Source organism: Pseudorasbora parva, chromosome 6 (assembly GCF_024679245.1).
Source record: "Pseudorasbora parva isolate DD20220531a chromosome 6, ASM2467924v1, whole genome shotgun sequence".
Taxonomy (NCBI): domain Eukaryota; kingdom Metazoa; phylum Chordata; class Actinopteri; order Cypriniformes; family Gobionidae; genus Pseudorasbora; species Pseudorasbora parva.
Genome location: NC_090177.1, coordinates 27,265,267 through 27,285,834, shown reverse-complemented (window position 1 = coordinate 27,285,834; position 20,568 = coordinate 27,265,267). Strand labels below are relative to the sequence as shown.

The 20,568-nt window shown below is 40.7% G+C and overlaps 45 non-coding genes across 45 annotated transcripts; all 45 read right to left on the bottom strand.

Moving 5' to 3' along the window:
• Positions 1-85: 85 nt before the first annotated feature.
• Positions 86-179, bottom strand: trnai-uau (transfer RNA isoleucine (anticodon UAU)). Its single transcript has 2 exons — positions 142-179; positions 86-121 (listed from the first exon to the last, which is right to left on the bottom strand). It is a non-coding gene; the product is annotated as a tRNA-Ile (tRNA).
• A 364-nt stretch (positions 180-543) lies between these two features.
• trnai-uau (transfer RNA isoleucine (anticodon UAU)) lies at positions 544-637 on the bottom strand. Its single transcript has 2 exons — positions 600-637; positions 544-579 (listed from the first exon to the last, which is right to left on the bottom strand). It is a non-coding gene; the product is annotated as a tRNA-Ile (tRNA).
• A 364-nt stretch (positions 638-1,001) lies between these two features.
• Positions 1,002-1,095, bottom strand: trnai-uau (transfer RNA isoleucine (anticodon UAU)). The gene is made up of 2 exons: positions 1,058-1,095; positions 1,002-1,037 (listed from the first exon to the last, which is right to left on the bottom strand). It is a non-coding gene; the product is annotated as a tRNA-Ile (tRNA).
• A 230-nt stretch (positions 1,096-1,325) lies between these two features.
• Positions 1,326-1,419, bottom strand: trnai-uau (transfer RNA isoleucine (anticodon UAU)). The gene is made up of 2 exons: positions 1,382-1,419; positions 1,326-1,361 (listed from the first exon to the last, which is right to left on the bottom strand). It is a non-coding gene; the product is annotated as a tRNA-Ile (tRNA).
• Positions 1,420-1,783: 364 nt separating this feature from the next.
• trnai-uau (transfer RNA isoleucine (anticodon UAU)) lies at positions 1,784-1,877 on the bottom strand. Its single transcript has 2 exons — positions 1,840-1,877; positions 1,784-1,819 (listed from the first exon to the last, which is right to left on the bottom strand). It is a non-coding gene; the product is annotated as a tRNA-Ile (tRNA).
• Positions 1,878-2,239: 362 nt separating this feature from the next.
• Positions 2,240-2,333, bottom strand: trnai-uau (transfer RNA isoleucine (anticodon UAU)). The gene is made up of 2 exons: positions 2,296-2,333; positions 2,240-2,275 (listed from the first exon to the last, which is right to left on the bottom strand). It is a non-coding gene; the product is annotated as a tRNA-Ile (tRNA).
• A 363-nt stretch (positions 2,334-2,696) lies between these two features.
• Positions 2,697-2,790, bottom strand: trnai-uau (transfer RNA isoleucine (anticodon UAU)). The gene is made up of 2 exons: positions 2,753-2,790; positions 2,697-2,732 (listed from the first exon to the last, which is right to left on the bottom strand). It is a non-coding gene; the product is annotated as a tRNA-Ile (tRNA).
• Positions 2,791-4,239: 1,449 nt separating this feature from the next.
• trnai-uau (transfer RNA isoleucine (anticodon UAU)) lies at positions 4,240-4,333 on the bottom strand. The gene is made up of 2 exons: positions 4,296-4,333; positions 4,240-4,275 (listed from the first exon to the last, which is right to left on the bottom strand). It is a non-coding gene; the product is annotated as a tRNA-Ile (tRNA).
• Positions 4,334-4,696: 363 nt separating this feature from the next.
• On the bottom strand, positions 4,697-4,790 carry trnai-uau (transfer RNA isoleucine (anticodon UAU)). Its single transcript has 2 exons — positions 4,753-4,790; positions 4,697-4,732 (listed from the first exon to the last, which is right to left on the bottom strand). It is a non-coding gene; the product is annotated as a tRNA-Ile (tRNA).
• Positions 4,791-5,020: 230 nt separating this feature from the next.
• On the bottom strand, positions 5,021-5,114 carry trnai-uau (transfer RNA isoleucine (anticodon UAU)). Its single transcript has 2 exons — positions 5,077-5,114; positions 5,021-5,056 (listed from the first exon to the last, which is right to left on the bottom strand). It is a non-coding gene; the product is annotated as a tRNA-Ile (tRNA).
• A 230-nt stretch (positions 5,115-5,344) lies between these two features.
• On the bottom strand, positions 5,345-5,438 carry trnai-uau (transfer RNA isoleucine (anticodon UAU)). The gene is made up of 2 exons: positions 5,401-5,438; positions 5,345-5,380 (listed from the first exon to the last, which is right to left on the bottom strand). It is a non-coding gene; the product is annotated as a tRNA-Ile (tRNA).
• A 363-nt stretch (positions 5,439-5,801) lies between these two features.
• On the bottom strand, positions 5,802-5,895 carry trnai-uau (transfer RNA isoleucine (anticodon UAU)). Its single transcript has 2 exons — positions 5,858-5,895; positions 5,802-5,837 (listed from the first exon to the last, which is right to left on the bottom strand). It is a non-coding gene; the product is annotated as a tRNA-Ile (tRNA).
• Positions 5,896-6,258: 363 nt separating this feature from the next.
• trnai-uau (transfer RNA isoleucine (anticodon UAU)) lies at positions 6,259-6,352 on the bottom strand. The gene is made up of 2 exons: positions 6,315-6,352; positions 6,259-6,294 (listed from the first exon to the last, which is right to left on the bottom strand). It is a non-coding gene; the product is annotated as a tRNA-Ile (tRNA).
• Positions 6,353-6,582: 230 nt separating this feature from the next.
• trnai-uau (transfer RNA isoleucine (anticodon UAU)) lies at positions 6,583-6,676 on the bottom strand. The gene is made up of 2 exons: positions 6,639-6,676; positions 6,583-6,618 (listed from the first exon to the last, which is right to left on the bottom strand). It is a non-coding gene; the product is annotated as a tRNA-Ile (tRNA).
• Positions 6,677-7,040: 364 nt separating this feature from the next.
• trnai-uau (transfer RNA isoleucine (anticodon UAU)) lies at positions 7,041-7,134 on the bottom strand. The gene is made up of 2 exons: positions 7,097-7,134; positions 7,041-7,076 (listed from the first exon to the last, which is right to left on the bottom strand). It is a non-coding gene; the product is annotated as a tRNA-Ile (tRNA).
• Positions 7,135-7,498: 364 nt separating this feature from the next.
• trnai-uau (transfer RNA isoleucine (anticodon UAU)) lies at positions 7,499-7,592 on the bottom strand. Its single transcript has 2 exons — positions 7,555-7,592; positions 7,499-7,534 (listed from the first exon to the last, which is right to left on the bottom strand). It is a non-coding gene; the product is annotated as a tRNA-Ile (tRNA).
• A 364-nt stretch (positions 7,593-7,956) lies between these two features.
• Positions 7,957-8,050, bottom strand: trnai-uau (transfer RNA isoleucine (anticodon UAU)). The gene is made up of 2 exons: positions 8,013-8,050; positions 7,957-7,992 (listed from the first exon to the last, which is right to left on the bottom strand). It is a non-coding gene; the product is annotated as a tRNA-Ile (tRNA).
• Positions 8,051-8,414: 364 nt separating this feature from the next.
• On the bottom strand, positions 8,415-8,508 carry trnai-uau (transfer RNA isoleucine (anticodon UAU)). Its single transcript has 2 exons — positions 8,471-8,508; positions 8,415-8,450 (listed from the first exon to the last, which is right to left on the bottom strand). It is a non-coding gene; the product is annotated as a tRNA-Ile (tRNA).
• Positions 8,509-8,871: 363 nt separating this feature from the next.
• Positions 8,872-8,965, bottom strand: trnai-uau (transfer RNA isoleucine (anticodon UAU)). Its single transcript has 2 exons — positions 8,928-8,965; positions 8,872-8,907 (listed from the first exon to the last, which is right to left on the bottom strand). It is a non-coding gene; the product is annotated as a tRNA-Ile (tRNA).
• Positions 8,966-9,195: 230 nt separating this feature from the next.
• Positions 9,196-9,289, bottom strand: trnai-uau (transfer RNA isoleucine (anticodon UAU)). Its single transcript has 2 exons — positions 9,252-9,289; positions 9,196-9,231 (listed from the first exon to the last, which is right to left on the bottom strand). It is a non-coding gene; the product is annotated as a tRNA-Ile (tRNA).
• A 364-nt stretch (positions 9,290-9,653) lies between these two features.
• Positions 9,654-9,747, bottom strand: trnai-uau (transfer RNA isoleucine (anticodon UAU)). The gene is made up of 2 exons: positions 9,710-9,747; positions 9,654-9,689 (listed from the first exon to the last, which is right to left on the bottom strand). It is a non-coding gene; the product is annotated as a tRNA-Ile (tRNA).
• Positions 9,748-10,110: 363 nt separating this feature from the next.
• trnai-uau (transfer RNA isoleucine (anticodon UAU)) lies at positions 10,111-10,204 on the bottom strand. The gene is made up of 2 exons: positions 10,167-10,204; positions 10,111-10,146 (listed from the first exon to the last, which is right to left on the bottom strand). It is a non-coding gene; the product is annotated as a tRNA-Ile (tRNA).
• A 364-nt stretch (positions 10,205-10,568) lies between these two features.
• trnai-uau (transfer RNA isoleucine (anticodon UAU)) lies at positions 10,569-10,662 on the bottom strand. The gene is made up of 2 exons: positions 10,625-10,662; positions 10,569-10,604 (listed from the first exon to the last, which is right to left on the bottom strand). It is a non-coding gene; the product is annotated as a tRNA-Ile (tRNA).
• A 363-nt stretch (positions 10,663-11,025) lies between these two features.
• trnai-uau (transfer RNA isoleucine (anticodon UAU)) lies at positions 11,026-11,119 on the bottom strand. The gene is made up of 2 exons: positions 11,082-11,119; positions 11,026-11,061 (listed from the first exon to the last, which is right to left on the bottom strand). It is a non-coding gene; the product is annotated as a tRNA-Ile (tRNA).
• Positions 11,120-11,484: 365 nt separating this feature from the next.
• trnai-uau (transfer RNA isoleucine (anticodon UAU)) lies at positions 11,485-11,578 on the bottom strand. The gene is made up of 2 exons: positions 11,541-11,578; positions 11,485-11,520 (listed from the first exon to the last, which is right to left on the bottom strand). It is a non-coding gene; the product is annotated as a tRNA-Ile (tRNA).
• A 230-nt stretch (positions 11,579-11,808) lies between these two features.
• On the bottom strand, positions 11,809-11,902 carry trnai-uau (transfer RNA isoleucine (anticodon UAU)). Its single transcript has 2 exons — positions 11,865-11,902; positions 11,809-11,844 (listed from the first exon to the last, which is right to left on the bottom strand). It is a non-coding gene; the product is annotated as a tRNA-Ile (tRNA).
• Positions 11,903-12,266: 364 nt separating this feature from the next.
• trnai-uau (transfer RNA isoleucine (anticodon UAU)) lies at positions 12,267-12,360 on the bottom strand. Its single transcript has 2 exons — positions 12,323-12,360; positions 12,267-12,302 (listed from the first exon to the last, which is right to left on the bottom strand). It is a non-coding gene; the product is annotated as a tRNA-Ile (tRNA).
• Positions 12,361-12,722: 362 nt separating this feature from the next.
• On the bottom strand, positions 12,723-12,816 carry trnai-uau (transfer RNA isoleucine (anticodon UAU)). The gene is made up of 2 exons: positions 12,779-12,816; positions 12,723-12,758 (listed from the first exon to the last, which is right to left on the bottom strand). It is a non-coding gene; the product is annotated as a tRNA-Ile (tRNA).
• A 364-nt stretch (positions 12,817-13,180) lies between these two features.
• On the bottom strand, positions 13,181-13,274 carry trnai-uau (transfer RNA isoleucine (anticodon UAU)). Its single transcript has 2 exons — positions 13,237-13,274; positions 13,181-13,216 (listed from the first exon to the last, which is right to left on the bottom strand). It is a non-coding gene; the product is annotated as a tRNA-Ile (tRNA).
• Positions 13,275-13,636: 362 nt separating this feature from the next.
• On the bottom strand, positions 13,637-13,730 carry trnai-uau (transfer RNA isoleucine (anticodon UAU)). The gene is made up of 2 exons: positions 13,693-13,730; positions 13,637-13,672 (listed from the first exon to the last, which is right to left on the bottom strand). It is a non-coding gene; the product is annotated as a tRNA-Ile (tRNA).
• Positions 13,731-14,093: 363 nt separating this feature from the next.
• trnai-uau (transfer RNA isoleucine (anticodon UAU)) lies at positions 14,094-14,187 on the bottom strand. The gene is made up of 2 exons: positions 14,150-14,187; positions 14,094-14,129 (listed from the first exon to the last, which is right to left on the bottom strand). It is a non-coding gene; the product is annotated as a tRNA-Ile (tRNA).
• Positions 14,188-14,550: 363 nt separating this feature from the next.
• trnai-uau (transfer RNA isoleucine (anticodon UAU)) lies at positions 14,551-14,644 on the bottom strand. The gene is made up of 2 exons: positions 14,607-14,644; positions 14,551-14,586 (listed from the first exon to the last, which is right to left on the bottom strand). It is a non-coding gene; the product is annotated as a tRNA-Ile (tRNA).
• Positions 14,645-15,008: 364 nt separating this feature from the next.
• Positions 15,009-15,102, bottom strand: trnai-uau (transfer RNA isoleucine (anticodon UAU)). The gene is made up of 2 exons: positions 15,065-15,102; positions 15,009-15,044 (listed from the first exon to the last, which is right to left on the bottom strand). It is a non-coding gene; the product is annotated as a tRNA-Ile (tRNA).
• A 363-nt stretch (positions 15,103-15,465) lies between these two features.
• Positions 15,466-15,559, bottom strand: trnai-uau (transfer RNA isoleucine (anticodon UAU)). The gene is made up of 2 exons: positions 15,522-15,559; positions 15,466-15,501 (listed from the first exon to the last, which is right to left on the bottom strand). It is a non-coding gene; the product is annotated as a tRNA-Ile (tRNA).
• Positions 15,560-15,924: 365 nt separating this feature from the next.
• Positions 15,925-16,018, bottom strand: trnai-uau (transfer RNA isoleucine (anticodon UAU)). The gene is made up of 2 exons: positions 15,981-16,018; positions 15,925-15,960 (listed from the first exon to the last, which is right to left on the bottom strand). It is a non-coding gene; the product is annotated as a tRNA-Ile (tRNA).
• Positions 16,019-16,248: 230 nt separating this feature from the next.
• Positions 16,249-16,342, bottom strand: trnai-uau (transfer RNA isoleucine (anticodon UAU)). Its single transcript has 2 exons — positions 16,305-16,342; positions 16,249-16,284 (listed from the first exon to the last, which is right to left on the bottom strand). It is a non-coding gene; the product is annotated as a tRNA-Ile (tRNA).
• A 364-nt stretch (positions 16,343-16,706) lies between these two features.
• On the bottom strand, positions 16,707-16,800 carry trnai-uau (transfer RNA isoleucine (anticodon UAU)). Its single transcript has 2 exons — positions 16,763-16,800; positions 16,707-16,742 (listed from the first exon to the last, which is right to left on the bottom strand). It is a non-coding gene; the product is annotated as a tRNA-Ile (tRNA).
• A 362-nt stretch (positions 16,801-17,162) lies between these two features.
• On the bottom strand, positions 17,163-17,256 carry trnai-uau (transfer RNA isoleucine (anticodon UAU)). The gene is made up of 2 exons: positions 17,219-17,256; positions 17,163-17,198 (listed from the first exon to the last, which is right to left on the bottom strand). It is a non-coding gene; the product is annotated as a tRNA-Ile (tRNA).
• A 364-nt stretch (positions 17,257-17,620) lies between these two features.
• trnai-uau (transfer RNA isoleucine (anticodon UAU)) lies at positions 17,621-17,714 on the bottom strand. Its single transcript has 2 exons — positions 17,677-17,714; positions 17,621-17,656 (listed from the first exon to the last, which is right to left on the bottom strand). It is a non-coding gene; the product is annotated as a tRNA-Ile (tRNA).
• Positions 17,715-18,076: 362 nt separating this feature from the next.
• On the bottom strand, positions 18,077-18,170 carry trnai-uau (transfer RNA isoleucine (anticodon UAU)). The gene is made up of 2 exons: positions 18,133-18,170; positions 18,077-18,112 (listed from the first exon to the last, which is right to left on the bottom strand). It is a non-coding gene; the product is annotated as a tRNA-Ile (tRNA).
• Positions 18,171-18,533: 363 nt separating this feature from the next.
• On the bottom strand, positions 18,534-18,627 carry trnai-uau (transfer RNA isoleucine (anticodon UAU)). The gene is made up of 2 exons: positions 18,590-18,627; positions 18,534-18,569 (listed from the first exon to the last, which is right to left on the bottom strand). It is a non-coding gene; the product is annotated as a tRNA-Ile (tRNA).
• A 363-nt stretch (positions 18,628-18,990) lies between these two features.
• On the bottom strand, positions 18,991-19,084 carry trnai-uau (transfer RNA isoleucine (anticodon UAU)). The gene is made up of 2 exons: positions 19,047-19,084; positions 18,991-19,026 (listed from the first exon to the last, which is right to left on the bottom strand). It is a non-coding gene; the product is annotated as a tRNA-Ile (tRNA).
• A 364-nt stretch (positions 19,085-19,448) lies between these two features.
• Positions 19,449-19,542, bottom strand: trnai-uau (transfer RNA isoleucine (anticodon UAU)). Its single transcript has 2 exons — positions 19,505-19,542; positions 19,449-19,484 (listed from the first exon to the last, which is right to left on the bottom strand). It is a non-coding gene; the product is annotated as a tRNA-Ile (tRNA).
• Positions 19,543-19,772: 230 nt separating this feature from the next.
• trnai-uau (transfer RNA isoleucine (anticodon UAU)) lies at positions 19,773-19,866 on the bottom strand. The gene is made up of 2 exons: positions 19,829-19,866; positions 19,773-19,808 (listed from the first exon to the last, which is right to left on the bottom strand). It is a non-coding gene; the product is annotated as a tRNA-Ile (tRNA).
• Positions 19,867-20,230: 364 nt separating this feature from the next.
• trnai-uau (transfer RNA isoleucine (anticodon UAU)) lies at positions 20,231-20,324 on the bottom strand. Its single transcript has 2 exons — positions 20,287-20,324; positions 20,231-20,266 (listed from the first exon to the last, which is right to left on the bottom strand). It is a non-coding gene; the product is annotated as a tRNA-Ile (tRNA).
• Between the last annotated feature and the right edge of the window lie 244 nt (positions 20,325-20,568).

Here is a 20,568-nt window from a genome sequence, read left to right as displayed (position 1 = left end):
TGACAGCCATGCAATGCTCAAACAATCTTTTAAGTAAGACTCTGAAATGATTTGCTTCTATAACATCTCTTGCTTTCTAAAACCATGCTCCAGGTGAGGCTCGAACTCACAACCTCGGCATTGCTCTGCTGTGTACTGCCTTATAAGTACCGCGCGCTGACCGATTGCGCCACTGGAGCGGCTGACTCTGGGACTTGTTACTAAACCCCATGTGAGAAAACAGAACACAATCGGTGCATTTTAAATCTAGGCTACTAAGCCTGATTACACAAATTCTACCCGTAAGCCTCTCATGACGATTGTTTACTACACATTCTACCAATTGTGTACCTCTATTGAAGATACCTGTCCAATAAAATGCTATGCTATCCATTAGCCCTTGATCTCTCTTTTAATGAACAATGAAGAAATAATGTTAGAACTTTTGCTTCACTTTTTTTGAGAATTTTTCCAATTGCTGACAGCCATGCAATGCTCAAAGTATCTTTCAAGTAAGACTCTGAAATGATTTGCTTCTATAACATCTCTTGCTTTCTAAAACCATGCTCCAGGGGAGGCTCGAACTCACAACCTCGGCATTTCTCTGCTGTGTACTGCCTTATAAGTACCGTGCGCTGACCGATTGCGCCACTGGAGCGGCTGACTCAGGGACTTGTTACTAAACCCCATGTGAGAAAACAGAACACAATCGGTGCATTTTAAATCTAGGCTACTAAGCCTGATTACACAAATTCTACCCGTAAGCCTCTCATGATGATTGTTTACTACACATTCTACCAATTGTGTACCTCTATTGAAGATACCTGTCCAATAAAAATGCTATACTATCCAATAGCCCTTGATCTCTCTTTTAATGAACAATGACGAAATAATGTTAGAACTTTTGCTTCACTTTTTGGAGAATTTTTCTAATTGCTGACAGCCATGCAATGCTCAAACAATCTTTCAAGTAAGACTCTGAAATGATTTGCTTCTATAACATCTCTTGCTTTCTAAAACCATGCTCCAGGTGAGGCTCGAACTCACAACCTCGGCATTGCTCTGCTGTGTACTGCCTTATAAGTACCGCGCGCTGACCGATTGCGCCACTGGAGCGGCTGACTCTGGGACATGTTACTAAACCCCATGTGAGAAAACAGAACACAATGGTATCCATTAGCCCTTGAACTCTCTTTTAATGAACAATGACGAAATAATGTTAGAACTTTTGCTTCACTTTTTTAAGAATTTTTCTAATTGCTGACAGCCATGCAATGCTCAAACAATCTTTTAAGTAAGACTCTGAAATGATTTGCTTCTATAACATCTCTTGCTTTCTAAAACCATGCTCCAGGTGAGGCTCGAACTCACAACCTCGGCATTGCTCTGCTGTGTACTGCCTTATAAGTACCGCGCGCTGACCGATTGCGCCACTGGAGCGGCTGACTCTGGGACTTGTTACTAAACCCCATGTGAGAAAACAGAACACAATCGGTGCATTTTAAATCTAGGCTACTAAGCCTGATTACACAAATTCTACCCGTAAGCCTCTCATGACGATTGTTTACTACACATTCTACCAATTGTGTACCTCTATTGAAGATACCTGTCCAATAAAATGCTATGCTATCCATTAGCCCTTGATCTCTCTTTTAATGAACAATGAAGAAATAATGTTAGAACTTTTGCTTCACTTTTTTTGAGAATTTTTCCAATTGCTGACAGCCATGCAATGCTCAAAGAATCTTTCAAGTAAGACTCTGAAATGACTTGCTTCTATAACATCTCTTGCTTTCTAAAACCATGCTCCAGGTGAGGCTCGAACTCACAACCTCGGCATTGCTCTGCTGTGTACTGCCTTATAAGTACCGCGTGCTGACCGATTGCGCCACTGGAGCTGCTGACTCTGGCACATGTTATTAAACACCATGTGAGAAAACAGAACACAATTGGTGCATTTTAAATCTAGGCTACTAAGCCTGATTACACAAACTCTACCCGTAAGCCTCTCATGACGAATGTTTACTACACATTCTACCAATTGTGTACCTCAATTGAATATACCTGTCCAATAAAACACTGGGCTATCCAATAGCACTGGAACTCTCTTTTAATGAACAATGAACATATAGTGTTAGACCTTTTGCATTACTTTCTGAAAACTCTTTTAATTGATGACAGCCATCCAATACTCAAACAATCTTTAAAGTAAGACTCTGAAATGACTTGCTTCTATAACATCTCTTGCTTTCTAAAACCATGCTCCAGGTGAGGCTTGAACTCACAACCTCGGCATTGCTCTGCTGTGTACTGCCTTATAAGTACCGCTCACTGACCGATTGCGCCACTGGAGCGGCTGACTCTGGGACATGTTACTAAACACCATGTGAGAAAACAGAACACAATCGGTGCATTTTAAATCTAGGCTACTAAGCCTGATTACACAAATTCTACCCGTAAGCCTCTCATGACGATTGTTTACTACACATTCTACCAATTGTGTACCTCTATTGAAGATACCTGTCCAATAAAATGCTATGCTATCCAATAGCCCTTGATCTCTCTTTTAATGAACAATGACGAAATAATGTTAGAACTTTTGCTTCACTTTTTGGAGAATTTTTCTAATTGCTGACAGCCATGCAATGCTCAAACAATCTTTCAAGTAAGACTCTGAAATGATTTGCTTCTATAACATCTCTTGCTTTCTAAAACCATGCTCCAGGTGAGGCTCGAACTCACAACCTCGGCATTGCTCTGCTGTGTACTGCCTTATAAGTACCGCGCGCTGACCGATTGCGCCACTGGAGCGGCTGACTCTGGGACATGTTACTAAACCCCATGTGAGAAAACAGAACACAATGGTATCCATTAGCCCTTGAACTCTCTTTTAATGAACAATGACGAAATAATGTTAGAACTTTTGCCTCACTTTTTTAAGAATTTTTCTAATTGCTGACAGCCATGCAATGCTCAAACAATCTTTCAAGTAAGACTCTGAAATGACTTGCTTCTATAACATCTCTTGCTTTCTAAAACCATGCTCCAGGTGAGGCTCGAACTCACAACCTTGGCATAGCTCGGCTGTGTACTGCCTTATAAGTACTGCGCGCTGACGGATTGCGCCACTGGAGCTGCTGACTTTGGGACATGTTACTAAACACCATGTGAGAAAACAGAACACAATCGGTGCATTTTAAATCTAGGCTACTAAGCCTGATTACACAAATTCTACCCGTAAGCCTCTCATGACGATTGTTTACTACAGATTCTACTAATTGTGTACCTCTATTGAAGATACCTGTCCAATAAAATGCTATGCTATCCAATAGCCCTTGATCTCTCTTTTAATGAACAATGACGAAATAATGTTAGAACTTTTGCTTCACTTTTTGGAGAATTTTTCTAATTGCTGACAGCCATGCAATGCTCAAACAATCTTTTAAAGGGGTACTTCAGCGCTGGGAAGATGAATCTGTATTTAAACTGGGTCGTCAATGCAGTAGAAATGTGAAATTATTTTTGAATTTGGTGTCTTCTAGACTGAGAAAAGACAGAAAATGTATTTTTGTACCATGGGGATGAAAGACTACAATTCCCAGAATGCTTCACTGCCCTGTGAGGCCATTCCCAACGCCAACAACTTCATTACTGTGACTGAGTTAGAGACACTACAATTAAAAACTGAACGTGTCTGTTCAATATAATGAGTGAGTCACCGCGCGAGTCTCACAGCACTGAGCACTAACTGAGAGCTGAGGTAATCGCGACTACATTCGCGGCATACATTCACAACGCGAGTTCAGTCTGGCGCGTTTCAGTTCATGCCTTTGCAAGCTTAACTTTCATAGAAATGAATTTGAGAAGTTAAAAGACTTACATTGCTCACCATAGCTCCGTTTAAATGATCCTGTCTGCAAGCTGAGCTCTCCCTGCAAGCTGAGTGTAATCTCCCATCCCCCAATGCCGGATTCAAAACATGCGGAAATGGCTCCCTCTGCTGGCTGTAGTCTTTAGCCTCTGGGCAAACATTCCTCCTATGATGCAAAAATCGTCATTTTGCATCATAGGAGGAATTTTTCCAGAAATAAAATGCATAAATCTCTCGTCTCAGGGAGATATGAGAGGGGAAAGCACAATAATTTGAATATTCTCCAGGGTTTCTACTGATACAAAGCCATATGCTAATCGCTGAAGTAACCCTTTAAGTAAGACTCTGAAATGACTTGCTTCTATAACATCTCTTGCTTTCTAAAACCATGCTCCAGGTGAGGCTCGAACTCACAACCTTGGCATAGCTCTGCTGTGTACTGCCTTATAAGTACTGCGCGCTGACCGATTGCGCCACTGGAGCGGCTGACTCTGGGACATGTTACTAAACACCATGTGATAAAACAGAACACAATCGGTGCATTTTAAATCTAGGCTACTAAGCCTGATTACACAAATTCTACCCGTAAGCATCTCATGACGATTGTTTACTACACATTCTACCAATTGTGTACCTTTATTGAAGATACCTGTCCAATAAAATGCTATGCTATCCATAAGCCCTTGATCTATCTTTTAATGAACAATGACGAAATAATGTTAGAACTTTTGCTTCACTTTTTTGAGAATTTTTCTAATTGCTGACAGCCATGCAATGCTCAAACAATCTTTTAACTAAGACTCTGAAATGACTTGCTTCTATAACATCTCTTGCTTTCTAAAACCATGCTCCAGGTGAGGCTCGAACTCACAACCTCGGCATTGCTCTGCTGTGTACTGCCTTATAAGTACCGCGCGCTGACCGATTGCGCCACTGGAGCGGCTGACTCTGGGACATGTTACTAAACCCCATGTGAGAAAACAGAACACAATGGTATCCATTAGCCCTTGAACTCTCTTTTAATGAACAATGACGAAATAATGTTAGAACTTTTGCTTCACTTTTTTAAGAATTTTTCTAATTGCTGACAGCCATTTAATGCTCAAACAATCTTTTAAGTAAGACTCTGAAATGATTTGCTTCTATAACATCTCTTGCTTTCTAAAACCATGCTCCAGATGAGGCTCGAACTCACAACCTCGGCATTGCTCTGCTGTGTACTGCTTTATAAGTACCGCGCTCTAACCGATTGCGCCACTGGAGCGGCTGACTTTGGGACTTGTTACTAAACCCCATGTGAGAAAACAGAACACAATGGTACCCATTAGCCCTTGATCTCTCTTTTAATGAACAATGACGAAATAATGTTAGAACTTTTGCTTCACTTTTTTAAGAATTTTTCTAATTGCTGACAGCCATGCAATGCTCAAACAATCTTTTAAGTAAGACTCTGAAATGATTTGCTTCTATAACATCTCTTGCTTTCTAAAACCATGCTCCAGATGAGGCTCGAACTCACAACCTCGGCATTGCTCTGCTGTGTACTGCCTTATAAGTACCGCGCGCTGACCGATTGCGCCACTGGAGCGGCTGACTCTGGGACTTGTTACTAAACCCCATGTGAGAAAACAGAACACAATCGGTGCATTTTAAATCTAGGCTACTAAGCCTGATTACACAAATTCTACCCGTAAGCCTCTCATGACGATTGTTTACTACACATTCTACCAATTGTGTACCTCTATTGAAGATACTTGTCCAATAAAATGCTATGCTATCCCATAGCCCTTGATCTCTCTTTTAATGAACAATGACGAAATAATGTTAGAACTTTTGCTTCACTTTTTGGAGAATTTTTCTAATTGCTGACAGCCATGCAATGCTCAAACAATCTTTTAACTAAGACTCTGAAATGATTTGCTTCTATAACATCTCTTGCTTTCTAAAACCATGCTCCAGGTGAGGCTCGAACTCATAATCACGGCATTGCTCTGCTGTGTACTGCCTTATAAGTACCGCGCGCTGACCGATTGCGCCACTGGAGCGGCTGACTCTGGGACATGTTACTAAACACCATGTGAGAAAACAGAACACAATCGGTGCATTTTAAATCTAGGCTACTAAGCCTGATTACACAAATTCTACCCGTAAGCCTCTCATGACGATTGTTTACTACACATTATACCAATTGTGTACCTCTATTGAAGATACCTGTCCAATAAAATGCTATGCTATCCAATAGCCCTTGATCTCTCTTTTAATGAACAATGACGAAATAATGTTAGAAATTTTGCTTCACTTTTTGGAGAAATTTTCTAATTGCTGACAGCCATGCAATGCTCAAACAATCTTTCAAGTAAGACTCTGAAATGATTTGCTTCTATAACATCTCTTGCTTTCTAAAACCATGCTCCAGGTGAGGCTCGAACTCACAAACTCGGCATTGCTCTGCTGTGTACTGCCTTATAAGTACCGCGCGCTGACCGATTGCGCCACTGGAGCGGCTGACTCTGGGACATGTTACTAAACCCCATGTGAGAAAACAGAACACAATGGTACCCATTAGCCCTTGATCTCTCTTTTAATGAACAATGACGAAATAATGTTAGAACTTTTGCTTCACTTTTTTAAGAATTTTTCTAATTGCTGACAGCCATGGAATGCTCAAACAATCTTTTAAGTAAGACTCTGAAATGATTTGCTTCTATAACATCTCTTGCTTTCTAAAACCATGCTCCAGATGAGGCTCGAACTCACAACCTCGGCATTGCTCTGCTGTGTACTGCCTTATAAGTACCGCGCGCTGACCGATTGCGCCACTGGAGTGGCTGACTCTGGGACTTGTTACTAAACCCCATGTGAGAAAACAGAACACAATCGGTGCATTTTAAATCTAGGCTACTAAGCCTGATTACACAAATTCTACCCGTAAGCCTCTCATGACGATTGTTTACTACACATTCTACCAATTGTGTACCTCTATTGAAGATACCTGTCCAATAAAATGCTATGCTATCCATTAGCCCTTGATCTCTCTTTTAATGAACAATGAAGAAATAATGTTAGAACTTTTGCTTCACTTTTTTTGAGAATTTTTCCAATTGCTGACAGCCATGCAATGCTCAAAGAATCTTTCAAGTAAGACACTGAAATGACTTGCTTCTATAACATCTCTTGCTTTCTAAAACCATGCTCCAGGTGAGGCTCGAACTCACAACCTCGGCATTGCTCTGCTGTGTACTGCCTTATAAGTACCGCGCGCTGACCGATTGCGCCACTGGAGCGGCTGACTCTGGGACATGTTACTAAACACCATGTGATAAAACAGAACACAATCGGTGCATTTTAAATCTAGGCTACTAAGCCTGATTACACAAATTCTACCCGTACGCCTCTCATGACGATTGTTTACTACACATTCTACCAATTGTGTACCTCTATTGAAGATACCTGTCCAATAAAATGCTATGCTATCCAATAGCCCTTGATCTCTCTTTTAATGAACAATGAAGAAATAATGTTAGAACTTTTGCTTCACTTTTTTTGAGAATTTTTCCAATTGCTGACAGCCATGCAATGCTCAAAGAATCTTTCAAGTAAGACTCTGAAATGATTTGCTTCTATAACATCTCTTGCTTTCTAAAACCATGCTCCAGGGGAGGCTCGAACTCACAACCTCGGCATTGCTCTGCTGTGTACTGCCTTATAAGTACCGCGCGCTGACCGATTGCGCCACTGGAGCGGCTGACTCAGGGACTTGTTACTAAACCCCATGTGAGAAAACAGAACACAATCGGTGCATTTTAAATCTAGGCTACTAAGCCTGATTACACAAATTCTACCCGTAAGCCTCTCATGATGATTGTTTACTACAAATTCTACCAATTGTGTACCTCTATTGAAGATACCTGTCCAATAAAAATGCTATACTATCCAATAGCCCTTGATCTCTCTTTTAATGAACAATGACGAAATAATGTTAGAACTTTTGCTTCACTTTTTGGAGAATTTTTCTAATTGCTGACAGCCATGCAATGCTCAAACAATCTTTCAAGTAAGACTCTGAAATGATTTGCTTCTATAACATCTCTTGCTTTCTAAAACCATGCTCCAGGTGAGGCTCGAACTCACAACCTCGGCATTGCTCTGCTGTGTACTGCCTTATAAGTACCGCGCGCTGACCGATTGCGCCACTGGAGCGGCTGACTCTGGGACTTGTTACTAAACCCCATGTGAGAAAACAGAACACAATCGGTGCATTTTAAATCTAGGCTACTAAGCCTGATTACACAAATTCTACCCGTAAGCCTCTCATGACGATTGTTTACTACACATTCTACCAATTGTGTACCTCTATTGAAGATACCTGTCCAATAAAATGCTATGCTATCCATTAGCCCTTGATCTCTCTTTTAATGAACAATGAAGAAATAATGTTAGAACTTTTGCTTCACTTTTTTTGAGAATTTTTCCAATTGCTGACAGCCATGCAATGCTCAAAGAATCTTTCAAGTAAGACTCTGAAATGACTTGCTTCTATAACATCTCTTGCTTTCTAAAACCATGCTCCAGGTGAGGCTCGAACTCACAACCTCGGCATTGCTCTGCTGTGTACTGCCTTATAAGTACCGCGCGCTGACCGATTGCACCACTGGAGCGGCTGACTCTGGGACATGTTACTAAACACCATGTGATAAAACAGAACACAATCGGTGCATTTTAAATCTAGGCTACTAAGCCTGATTACACAAATTCTACCCGTACGCCTCTCATGACGATTGTTTACTACACATTCTACAAATTGTGTACCTCTATTGAAGATACCTGTCCAATAAAATGCTATGCTATCCAATAGCCCTTGATCTCTCTTTTAATGAACAATGACGAAATAATGTTAGAACTTTTGCTTCACTTTTTGGAGAATTTTTCTAATTGCTGACAGCCATGCAATGCTCAAACAATCTTTTAACTAAGACTCTGAAATGATTTGCTTCTATAACATCTCTTGCTTTCTAAAACCATGCTCCAGGGGAGGCTCGAACTCACAACCTCGGCATTGCTCTGCTGTGTACTGCCTTATAAGTACCGCGCGCTGACCGATTGCGCCACTGGAGCGGCTGCCTCTGGGACATGTTACTAAACCCCATGTGAGAAAACAGAACACAATGGTATCCATTAGCCCTTGAATTCTCTTTTAATGAACAATGACGAAATAATGTTAGAACTTTTGCTTCACTTTTTTAAGAATTTTTCTAATTGCTGACAGCCATGCAATGCTCAAACAATCTTTTAAGTAAGACTCTGAAATGATTTGCTTCTATAACATCTCTTGCTTTCTAAAACCGTGCTCCAGGTAAGGCTCGAACTCACAACCTCGGCATTGCTCTGCTGTGTACTGCCTTATAAGTACCGCGCGCTGACCGATTGCGCCACTGGAGCGGCTGACTCTGGGACTTGTTACTAAACCCCATGTGAGAAAACAGAACACAATCGGTGCATTTTAAATCTAGGCTACTAAGCCTGATTACACAAATTCTACCCGTAAGCCTCTCATGACGATTGTTTACTACACATTCTACCAATTGTGTACCTCTATTGAAGATACCTGTCCAATAAAATGCTATGCAATCCATTAGCCCTTGATCTCTCTTTTAATGAACAATGAAGAAATAATGTTAGAACTTTTGCTTCACTTTTTTTGAGAATTTTTCCAATTGCTGACAGCCATGCAATGCTCAAAGAATCTTTCAAGTAAGACTCTGAAATGACTTGCTTCTATAACATCTCTTGCTTTCTAAAACCATGCTCCAGGTGAGGCTCGAACTCACAACCTCGGCATTGCTCTGCTGTGTACTGCTTTATAAGTACCGCGCGCTGACCGATTGCGCCACTGGAGCGGCTGACTCTGGGACATGTTACTAAACACCATGTGATAAAACAGAACACAATCGGTGCATTTTAAATCTAGGCTACTAAGCCTGATTACACAAATTCTACCCGTACGCCTCTCATGACGATTGTTTACTACACATTCTACCAATTGTGTACCTCTATTGAAGATACCTGTCCAATAAAATGCTATGCTATCCAATAGCCCTTGATCTCTCTTTTAATGAACAATGACGAAATAATGTTAGAACTTTTGCTTCACTTTTTGGAGAATTTTTCTAATTGCTGACAGCCATGCAATGCTCAAACAATCTTTTAACTAAGACTCTGAAATGATTTGCTTCTATAACATCTCTTGCTTTCTAAAACCATGCTCCAGGGGAGGCTCGAACTCACAACCTCGGCATTGCTCTGCTGTGTACTGCCTTATAAGTACCGCGCGCTGACCGATTGCGCCACTGGAGCGGCTGACTCAGGGACTTGTTACTAAACCCCATGTGAGAAAACAGAACACAATCGGTGCATTTTAAATCTAGGCTACTAAGCCTGATTACACAAATTCTACCCGTAAGCCTCTCATGATGATTGTTTACTACACATTCTACCAATTGTGTACCTCTATTGAAGATACCTGTCCAATAAAAATGCTATACTATCCAATAGCCCTTGATCTCTCTTTTAATGAACAATGACGAAATAATGTTAGAACTTTTGCTTCACTTTTTGGAGAATTTTTCTAATTGCTGACAGCCATGCAATGCTCAAACAATCTTTCAAGTAAGACTCTGAAATGATTTGCTTCTATAACATCTCTTGCTTTCTAAAACCATGCTCCAGGTGAGGCTCGAACTCACAACCTCGGCATTGCTCTGCTGTGTACTGCCTTATAAGTACCGCGCGCTGACCGATTGCGCCACTGGAGCGGCTGACTCTGGGACATGTTACTAAACACCATGTGAGAAAACAGAACACAATCGGTGCATTTTAAATCTAGGCTACTAAGCCTGATTACACAAATTCTACCCGTACGCCTCTCATGACGATTGTTTACTACACATTCTACCAATTGTGTACCTCTATTGAAGATACCTGTCCAATAAAATGCTATGCTATCCAATAGCCCTTGATCTCTCTTTTAATGAACAATGAAGAAATAATGTTAGAACTTTTGCTTCACTTTTTGGAGAATTTTTCTAATTGCTGACAGCCATGCAATGCTCAAACAATCTTTTAACTAAGACTCTGAAATGATTTGCTTCTATAACATCTCTTGCTTTCTAAAACCATGCTCCAGGGGAGGCTCGAACTCACAACCTCGGCATTGCTCTGCTGTGTACTGCCTTATAAGTACCGCGCGCTGACCGATTGCGCCACTGGAGCGGCTGACTCTGGGACTTGTTACTAAACCCCATGTGAGAAAACAGAACACAATCGGTGCATTTTAAATCTAGGCTACTAAGCCTGATTACACAAATTCTACCCGTAAGCCTCTCATGACGATTGTTTACTACACATTCTACCAATTGTGTACCTCTATTGAAGATACCTGTCCAATAAAAATGCTATGCTATCCATTAGCCCTTGATCTCTCTTTTAATGAACAATGAAGAAATAATCTTAGAACTTTTGCTTCACTTTTTTGGAGAATTTTTCCAATTGCTGAAAGCCATGCAATGCTCAGACAATCTTTCAAGTAAGACTCTGAAATGACTTGCTTCTATAACATCTCTTGCTTTCTAAAACCATGCTCCAGGTGAGGCTCGAACTCACAACCTCGGCATTGCTCTGCTGTGTACTGCCTTATAAGTACCGCGCGCTGACCGATTGCGCCACTGGAGCGGCTGACTCTGGGACATGTTACTAAACCCCATGTGAGAAAACAGAACACAATGGTATCCATTAGCCCTTGAACTCTCTTTTAATGAACAATGACGAAATAATGTTAGAACTTTTGCTTCACTTTTTTAAGAATTTTTCTAATTGCTGACAGCCATTTAATGCTCAAACAATCTTTTAAGTAAGACTCTGAAATGATTTGCTTCTATAACATCTCTTGCTTTCTAAAACCATGCTCCAGGTGAGGCTCGAACTCACAACCTCGGCATTGCTCTGCTCTGTACTGCCTTATAAGTACCGCGCGCTGACCGATTGCGCCACTGGAGCGGCTGACTCTGGGACTTGTTACTAAACCCCATGTGAGAAAACAGAACACAATCGGTGCATTTTAAATCTAGGCTACTAAGCCTGATTACACAAATTCTACCCGTAAGCCTCTCATGACGATTGTTTACTACACATTCTACCAATTGTGTACCTCTATTGAAGATACCTGTCCAATAAAATGCTATGCTATCCATTAGCCCTTGATCTCTCTTTTAATGAACAATGACGAAATAATGTTAGAACTTTTGCTTCACTTTTTTTGAGAATTTTTCTAATTGCTGACAGCCATGCAATGCTCAAACAATCTTTTAACTAAGATTCTGAAATGATTTGCTTCTATAACATCTCTTGCTTTCTAAAACCATGCTCCAGGTGAGGCTCGAACTCACAACCTCGGCATTGCTCTGCTGTGTACTGCCTTATAAGTACCGCGCGCTGACCGATTGCGCCACTGGAGCTGCTGACTCTGGTACATGTTATTAAACACCATGTGAGAAAACAGAACACAATTGGTGCATTTTAAATCTAGGCTACTAAGCCTGATTACACAAACTCTACCCGTAAGCCTCTCATGACGAATGTTTACTACACATTCTACCAATTGTGTACCTCAATTGAATATACCTGTCCAATAAAACACTGGGCTATCCAATAGCACTGGAACTCTCTTTTAATGAACAATGAACATATAGTGTTAGACCTTTTGCATTACTTTCTGAAAACTCTTTTAATTGATGACAGCCATCCAATACTCAAACAATCTTTAAAGTAAGACTCTGAAATGACTTGCTTCTATAACATCTCTTGCTTTCTAAAACCATGCTCCAGGTGAGGCTTGAACTCACAACCTCGGCATTGCTCTGCTGTGTACTGCCTTATAAGTACCGCTCACTGACCGATTGCGCCACTGGAGCGGCTGACTCTGGGACATGTTACTAAACACCATGTGAGAAAACAGAACACAATCGGTGCATTTTAAATTTAGGCTACTAAGCCTGATTACACAAACTCTACCCATAAGCCTCTCATGACGAATGTGTACTACACATTCTACCAATTGTGTACCTCTATTGAAGATACCTGTCCAATAAAATGCTATGCTATCCATTAGCCCTTGAACTCTCTTTTAATGAAAAATTACAAAATAATGTTAGAACTTTTGCTTCAATTTTTTTGAGAATTTTTCTAATTGCTGACAGCCATGCAATGCTCAAACAATCTTTCAAGTAAGACTCTGAAATGACTTGCTTCTATAACATCTCTTGCTTTCTAAAACCATGCTCCAGGTGAGGCTCGAACTCACAACCTCGGCATAGCTCTGCTGTGTACTGCCTTATAAGTACCGCGCACTGACCGATTGCGCCACTGGAGCGGCTGACTCTGGTACATGTTACTAAACACCATGTGAGAAAACAGAACACAATCGGTGCATTTTAAATCTAGGCAACAAAGCCTGATTGCACAAACTCTACCCGTAAGCCTCTCATGATGAATGTTTACTACACATTCTACCACTTGTGTACCTCAATTGAATATACCTGTCCAATAAAACACTGGGCTATCCAATAGCACTGGAACTCTCTTTTAATGAACAATGAACATATAGTGTTAGACCTTTTGCATTACTTTCTGATAACTCTTTTAATTGATGACAGCCATCCAATACTCAAACAATCTTTAAAGTAAGACTCTGAAATGACTTGCTTCTATAACATCTCTTGCTTTCTAAAACCATGCTCCAGGTGAGGCTCGAACTCACAACCTCGGCATTGCTCTGCTGTGTACTGCTTTATAAGTACCGCGCGCTAACCGATTGCGCCACTGGAGCGGCTGACTTTGGGACTTGTTACTAAACCCCATGTGAGAAAACAGAACACAATCGGTGCATTTTAAATCTAGGCTACTAAGCCTGATTACACAAATTCTACCCGTAAGCCTCTCATGACGATTGTTTACTACACATTCTACCAATTGTGTACCTCTATTGAAGATACCTGTCCAATAAAATGCTATGCTATCCATTAGCCCTTGATCTCTCTTTTAATGAACAATGAGGAAATAATGTTAGAACTTTTGCTTCACTTTTTTAATAATTTTTCTAATTGCTGACAGCCATGCAATGCTCAAACAATCTTTCAAGTAAGACTCTGAAATGACTTGCTTCTATAACATCTCTTGCTTTCTAAAACCACGCTCCAGGTGAGGCTCGAACTCACAACCTTGGCATAGCTCGGCTGTGTACTGCCTTATAAGTACTGCGCGCTGACCGATTGCGCCACTGGAGCGGCTGACTCTGGGACATGTTACTAAACACCATGTGAGAAAACAGAACACAATCGGTGCATTTTAAATCTAGGCTACTAAGCCTGATTACACAAATTCTACCCGTAAGCCTCTCATGACGATTGTTTACTACACATTCTACCAATTGTGTACCTCTATTGAAGATACCTGTCCAATAAAATGCTATGCTATCCAATAGCCCTTGATCTCTCTTTTAATGAACAATGACGAAATAATGTTAGAAATTTTGCTTCACTTTTTGGAGAAATTTTCTAATTGCTGACAGCCATGCAATGCTCAAACAATCTTTCAAGTAAGACTCTGAAATGACTTGCTTCTATAACATCTCTTGCTTTCTAAAATCATGCTCCAGGTGAGGCTCGAACTCACAACCTTGGCATAGCTCGGCTGTGTACTGCCTTATAAGTACTGCGCGCTGACCGATTGCGCCACTGGAGCTGCTGACTTTGGGACATGTTACTAAACACCATGTGAGAAAACAGAACACAATCGGTGCATTTTAAATCTAGGCTACTAAGCCTGATTACACAAATTCTACCCGTAAGCCTCTCATGACGATTGTTTACTACACATTCTACCAATTGTGTACCTCTATTGAAGATACCTGTCCAATAAAAATGCTATACTATCCAATAGCCCTTGATCTCTCTTTTAATGAACAATGACGAAATAATGTTAGAACTTTTGCTTCACTTTTTGGAGAATTTTTCTAATTGCTGACAGCCATGCAATGCTCAAACAATCTTTCAAGTAAGACTCTGAAATGATTTGCTTCTATAACATCTCTTGCTTTCTAAAACCATGCTCCAGGTGAGGCTCGAACTCACAACCTCGGCATTGCTCTGCTGTGTACTGCCTTATAAGTACCGCGCGCTGACCGATTGCGCCACTGGAGCGGCTGACTCTGGGACATGTTACTAAACACCATGTGAGAAAACAGAACACAATCGGTGCATTTTAAATCTAGGCTACTAAGCCTGATTACACAAATTCTACCCGTACGCCTCTCATGACGATTGTTTACTACACATTCTACCAATTGTGTACCTCTATTGAAGATACCTGTCCAATAAAATGCTATGCTATCCAATAGCCCTTGATCTCTCTTTTAATGAACAATGAAGAAATAATGTTAGAACTTTTGCTTCACTTTTTGGAGAATTTTTCTAATTGCTGACAGCCATGCAATGCTCAAACAATCTTTTAACTAAGACTCTGAAATGATTTGCTTCTATAACATCTCTTGCTTTCTAAAACCATGCTCCAGGGGAGGCTCGAACTCACAACCTCGGCATTGCTCTGCTGTGTACTGCCTTATAAGTACCGCGCGCTGACCGATTGCGCCACTGGAGCGGCTGACTCTGGGACTTGTTACTAAACCCCATGTGAGAAAACAGAACACAATCGGTGCATTTTAAATCTAGGCTACTAAGCCTGATTACACAAATTCTACCCGTAAGCCTCTCATGACGATTGTTTACTACACATTCTACCAATTGTGTACCTCTATTGAAGATACCTGTCCAATAAAAATGCTATGCTATCCATTAGCCCTTGATCTCTCTTTTAATGAACAATGAAGAAATAATCTTAGAACTTTTGCTTCACTTTTTTGGAGAATTTTTCCAATTGCTGAAAGCCATGCAATGCTCAGACAATCTTTCAAGTAAGACTCTGAAATGACTTGCTTCTATAACATCTCTTGCTTTCTAAAACCATGCTCCAGGTGAGGCTCGAACTCACAACCTCGGCATTGCTCTGCTGTGTACTGCCTTATAAGTACCGCGCGCTGACCGATTGCGCCACTGGAGCGGCTGACTCTGGGACATGTTACTAAACCCCATGTGAGAAAACAGAACACAATGGTATCCATTAGCCCTTGAACTCTCTTTTAATGAACAATGACGAAATAATGTTAGAACTTTTGCTTCACTTTTTTAAGAATTTTTCTAATTGCTGACAGCCATTTAATGCTCAAACAATCTTTTAAGTAAGACTCTGAAATGATTTGCTTCTATAACATCTCTTGCTTTCTAAAACCATGCTCCAGGTGAGGCTCGAACTCACAACCTCGGCATTGCTCTGCTCTGTACTGCCTTATAAGTACCGCGCGCTGACCGATTGCGCCACTGGAGCGGCTGACTCTGGGACTTGTTACTAAACCCCATGTGAGAAAACAGAACACAATCGGTGCATTTTAAATCTAGGCTACTAAGCCTGATTACACAAATTCTACCCGTAAGCCTCTCATGACGATTGTTTACTACACATTCTACCAATTGTGTACCTCTATTGAAGATACCTGTCCAATAAAATGCTATGCTATCCATTAGCCCTTGATCTCTCTTTTAATGAACAATGACGAAATAATGTTAGAACTTTTGCTTCACTTTTTTTGAGAATTTTTCTAATTGCTGACAGCCATGCAATGCTCAAACAATCTTTTAACTAAGATTCTGAAATGATTTGCTTCTATAACATCTCTTGCTTTCTAAAACCATGCTCCAGGTGAGGCTCGAACTCACAACCTCGGCATTGCTCTGCTGTGTACTGCCTTATAAGTACCGCGCGCTGACCGATTGCGCCACTGGAGCTGCTGACTCTGGTACATGTTATTAAACACCATGTGAGAAAACAGAACACAATTGGTGCATTTTAAATCTAGGCTACTAAGCCTGATTACACAAACTCTACCCGTAAGCCTCTCATGACGAATGTTTACTACACATTCTACCAATTGTGTACCTCAATTGAATATACCTGTCCAATAAAACACTGGGCTATCCAATAGCACTGGAACTCTCTTTTAATGAACAATGAACATATAGTGTTAGACCTTTTGCATTACTTTCTGAAAACTCTTTTAATTGATGACAGCCATCCAATACTCAAACAATCTTTAAAGTAAGACTCTGAAATGACTTGCTTCTATAACATCTCTTGCTTTCTAAAACCATGCTCCAGGTGAGGCTTGAACTCACAACCTCGGCATTGCTCTGCTGTGTACTGCCTTATAAGTACCGCTCACTGACCGATTGCGCCACTGGAGCGGCTGACTCTGGGACATGTTACTAAACACCATGTGAGAAAACAGAACACAATCGGTGCATTTTAAATTTAGGCTACTAAGCCTGATTACACAAACTCTACCCATAAGCCTCTCATGACGAATGTGTACTACACATTCTACCAATTGTGTACCTCTATTGAAGATACCTGTCCAATAAAATGCTATGCTATCCATTAGCCCTTGAACTCTCTTTTAATGAAAAATTACAAAATAATGTTAGAACTTTTGCTTCAATTTTTTTGAGAATTTTTCTAATTGCTGACAGCCATGCAATGCTCAAACAATCTTTCAAGTAAGACTCTGAAATGACTTGCTTCTATAACATCTCTTGCTTTCTAAAACCATGCTCCAGGTGAGGCTCGAACTCACAACCTCGGCATAGCTCTGCTGTGTACTGCCTTATAAGTACCGCGCACTGACCGATTGCGCCACTGGAGCGGCTGACTCTGGTACATGTTACTAAACACCATGTGAGAAAACAGAACACAATCGGTGCATTTTAAATCTAGGCAACAAAGCCTGATTGCACAAACTCTACCCGTAAGCCTCTCATGATGAATGTTTACTACACATTCTACCACTTGTGTACCTCAATTGAATATACCTGTCCAATAAAACACTGGGCTATCCAATAGCACTGGAACTCTCTTTTAATGAACAATGAACATATAGTGTTAGACCTTTTGCATTACTTTCTGATAACTCTTTTAATTGATGACAGCCATCCAATACTCAAACAATCTTTAAAGTAAGACTCTGAAATGACTTGCTTCTATAACATCTCTTGCTTTCTAAAACCATGCTCCAGGTGAGGCTCGAACTCACAACCTCGGCATTGCTCTGCTGTGTACTGCTTTATAAGTACCGCGCGCTAACCGATTGCGCCACTGGAGCGGCTGACTTTGGGACTTGTTACTAAACCCCATGTGAGAAAACAGAACACAATCGGTGCATTTTAAATCTAGGCTACTAAGCCTGATTACACAAATTCTACCCGTAAGCCTCTCATGACGATTGTTTACTACACATTCTACCAATTGTGTACCTCTATTGAAGATACCTGTCCAATAAAATGCTATGCTATCCATTAGCCCTTGATCTCTCTTTTAATGAACAATGAGGAAATAATGTTAGAACTTTTGCTTCACTTTTTTAATAATTTTTCTAATTGCTGACAGCCATGCAATGCTCAAACAATCTTTTAAGTAAGACTCTGAAATGATTTGCTTCTATAACATCTCTTGCTTTCTAAAACCATGCTCCAGATGAGGCTCGAACTCACAACCTCGGCATTGCTCTGCTGTGTACTGCCTTATAAGTACCGCGCGCTGACCGATTGCGCCACTGGAGCGGCTGACTCTGGGACTTGTTACTAAACCCCATGTGAGAAAACAGAACACAATCGGTGCATTTTAAATCTAGGCTACTAAGCCTGATTACACAAATTCTACCCGTACGCCTCTCATGACGATTGTTTACTACACATTCTACCAATTGTGTACCTCTATTGAAGATACCTGTCCAATAAAATGCTATGCTATCCAATAGCCCTTGATCTCTCTTTTAATGAACAATGACGAAATAATGTTAGAACTTTTGCTTCACTTTTTGGAGAATTTTTCTAATTGCTGACAGCCATGCAATGCTCAAACAATCTTTTAACTAAGACTCTGAAATGATTTGCTTCTATAACATCTCTTGCTTTCTAAAACCATGCTCCAGGGGAGGCTCGAACTCACAACCTCGGCATTGCTCTGCTGTGTACTGCCTTATAAGTACCGCGCGCTGACCGATTGCGCCACTGGAGCGGCTGACTCAGGGACTTGTTACTAAACCCCATGTGAGAAAACAGAACACAATCGGTGCATTTTAAATCTAGGCTACTAAGCCTGATTACACAAATTCTACCCGTAAGCCTCTCATGATGATTGTTTACTACAAATTCTACCAATTGTGTACCTCTATTGAAGATACCTGTCCAATAAAAATGCTATACTATCCAATAGCCCTTGATCTCTCTTTTAATGAACAATGACGAAATAATGTTAGAACTTTTGCTTCACTTTTTGGAGAATTTTTCTAATTGCTGACAGCCATGCAATGCTCAAACAATCTTTCAAGTGAGACTCTGAAATGATTTGCTTCTATAACATCTCTTGCTTTCTAAAACCATGCTCCAGGTGAGGCTCGAACTCACAACCTCGGCATTGCTCTGCTGTGTACTGCCTTATAAGTACCGCGCGCTGACCGATTGCGCCACTGGAGCGGCTGACTCTGGGACATGTTACTAAACCCCATGTGAGAAAACAGAACACAATGGTATCCATTAGCCCTTGAACTCTCTTTTAATGAACAATGACGAAATAATGTTAGAACTTTTGCTTCACTTTTTTAAGAATTTTTCTAATTGCTGACAGCCATGCAATGCTCAAACAATCTTTTAAGTAAGACTCTGAAATGATTTGCTTCTATAACATCTCTTGCTTTCTAAAACCATGCTCCAGGTGAGGCTCGAACTCACAACCTCGGCATTGCTCTGCTGTGTACTGCCTTATAAGTACCGCGCGCTGACCGATTGCGCCACTGGAGCGGCTGACTCTGGGACTTGTTACTAAACCCCATGTGAGAAAACAGAACACAATCGGTGCATTTTAAATCTAGGCTACTAAGCCTGATTACACAAATTCTACCCGTAAGCCTCTCATGACGATTGTTTACTACACATTCTACCAATTGTGTACCTCTATTGAAGATACCTGTCCAATAAAATGCTATGCTATCCATTAGCCCTTGATCTCTCTTTTAATGAACAATGAAGAAATAATGTTAGAACTTTTGCTTCACTTTTTTTGAGAATTTTTCCAATTGCTGACAGCCATGCAATGCTCAAAGAATCTTTCAAGTAAGACTCTGAAATGACTTGCTTCTATAACATCTCTTGCTTTCTAAAACCATGCTCCATGTGAGGCTTGAACTCACAACCTCGGCATTGCTCTGCTGTGTACTGCCTTATAAGTACCGCGCGCTGACCGATTGCGCCACTGGAGCGGCTGACTCTGGGACATGTTACTAAACACCATGTGATAAAACAGAACACAATCGGTGCATTTTAAATCTAGGCTACTAAGCCTGATTACACAAATTCTACCCGTACGCCTCTCATGACGATTGTTTACTACACATTCTACCAATTGTGTACCTCTATTGAAGATACCTGTCCAATAAAATGCTATGCTATCCAATAGCCCTTGATCTCTCTTTTAATGAACAATGACGAAATAATGTTAGAACT